The following is a 2,526-nucleotide window of genomic DNA, read 5'->3' as shown; positions in this document are numbered from 1 at the left end:
TCTCTAAGTTTTGTTATTTTCCTCTTTAGTACCAAATGAAATCTGGTAGGAATAGGATGACACTATAACATGTACTGAATGTAATGAAATAGAGATAAAATATTTCCTTTTTAAAATCAAAACTGTGCTGTTAGCTGAAAACCAAGAAAATGTGACACCTTATTTATTATAAAGAATTTGTGTAAAATATAATGATTATTTGAAGAATTAACTGGAACAAATATTTCCCTGAAAAAGTTGATACTGAATGTTTGCAATTACTTATATCTTTTTATGCCCCACCTACAATAGTAGAGGGGCATTATGTTTTCTGGTCTGTGGCTCCGTTCCTTCGTCTGTGGTTCTGTTCTTCTGTCTGTGCATCCGTTCGTTCAGGTTAAATTTTTTGGTCAAGGTAGTTTTTGATGAAGCTGAAGTCCAATTAACTTGAAACTTAGTACACTTGTTGCTTATGATATGATCATTCTAATTTTAAAGCCAAATTCGACTTTTGACTTCAATTTCACGGTCCACTGAACATATAAATGAAAGTGAAAGTTTCAGGTTAAAGTTTTTGGTCAAGGTTGTTTTTGTAAAATTGAAGTCTAATCAACTTGAAACTTAGTAAATATGTTCCCTATAGAATAATCTTCATAATTTTGATGCCAAATTAGATTATTATCCAATTTCACTGACCATGGAACATGCAAAAGGATAGTGCGAGTTGGGCATCAGTCTAATTTGGACACATTCTTGTTGTGAGTTTACTTTAGAAACAGAACACCAAATTTTCCCAAAATACTGCTGTAATAAATGCACAATAAACAATCACAATTACTCTTCCCATCTGTAAAAAAACTAGACATACCAAGAAATGCAATGCTGAAACCATGCATACAATACATCTTCTTTCACAAACATGCACTTATCATACTATTATGCTGTCCAAATCCTGAGATACACACATTGGTATGCTGGTTCATTAGGAAAGTTACTTCAGCTTATATAGTTGAATGATACCATGGATATGTTGAAATCAATCAAATGATTTCTACACACATAAAGAGATAACAAAAATAAATTGCTATCCGAAATCAACTTTGCTAGGAAGTTTAAGATGAAAGTGCCAATCAAAAATTATCAACAGGCAAAAGTAACTTGTTTGTAGTAATAATTTATGGTTGATATACTATGAACATGGTATATGCAAATGCATACTTTATTTCCCTGAAATAGTATGGTTGCTATGTAAAACACTCGTTGTTAAGTAGTTTCTACGGAAAATACCAGTCTGAAACTACTGCATGGAAGAAACCAGCTTGTTTGTATTAAACACTGATTCATCTTAAAAACTAGCATGCACATATAAATAAGTTTTTTATGTCATGTGTTGTATGTGCAATTACATACAAAAAGTATGGTTGCTATGCAAAATCAATGTTACTAGGTAGTTTCTAAGCAAAGCACCACTATGAAAATGATGCATAGAACAAAATAGCTGGTATGTATAGGTAAAATGTTGTTGGACATCAAATGTTATAGTTACTGGTCCAAAAACATGTGTTGAATGCCTGCAATAGCATGGTTGCTATGGAAAATATATGCTCCTTATAAGTTTTTATGTAAAATATCAATGTATTAATGATGCATCGACAAATCTATTTAGGATGTTCGGATTATTCCATATGCATACTTTGATTACATAAAATAGTTTGGTTGCTATGCAAAATCCATTTTGTAAATAAGATTCTATGCAACGTACTATTCTGAAAATGATGCATGGAACAAAATAACTGGTATGTTTCAATGATATGTCAAACATGAAATGTAACGGTTAGTGGGGCAAAATACATGCATGAAACACCTGCAGAAGTATGGTTGCTTATCACAATATTATAATTTACGATGTTAAAGGAAAGAGAAAACCTTTTTCAGATTAATGTTATATAACATAATACACCTTAAAAACAGAGAGAAAAGTTTCTTTGACAGAAAGCAGACACAGCAAGTTTGAATTTATGAATAGCTTGCTATGCAACCATCGAGTAACGTGAAAAAAAGTTGAAATTTAATTTGTAGTACTATCCAAAGACTACAGATTGTATGGATATGAACTGGTTCTGTGAGGGCGCTAAAATACCTTTTTCATGAATTGTTCTTCTAGAATATTTCCGGTCTCAATTTGACTTATACACAAGGCAGGATATGTACAATGACTGTTGCAATTGAAGGATTAACATTGAAGGACTGTTAATATTTGCATGTCCAGAATAGGTGGCAACTACCATATACTACATTCAAAATGGTTTCATCTCTGACCTTTTCAGACTTTTAGAGGTTTAGAAGTAAGGGAAAGGAACATGATGAGAACAATTTCAAAATTTATGTTTTTCTAAATTAAGAAAAGACATATGAATTTTAACTTTGAAAAGAAGAAATAAGAATATTACCATACAATATTTAATGGGAAATACCTGAACGTATAAGATGTGTGCATGCTGATTTTTATTTACGAATGATGTCCTTGTACCATGCAAAGTCAAGATA

The sequence above is a fragment of the Mytilus trossulus genome, chromosome 3 (genome assembly GCF_036588685.1).
Source record: "Mytilus trossulus isolate FHL-02 chromosome 3, PNRI_Mtr1.1.1.hap1, whole genome shotgun sequence".
Lineage (NCBI taxonomy): Eukaryota > Metazoa > Mollusca > Bivalvia > Mytilida > Mytilidae > Mytilus > Mytilus trossulus.
This window is presented reverse-complemented; position numbering follows the sequence as displayed.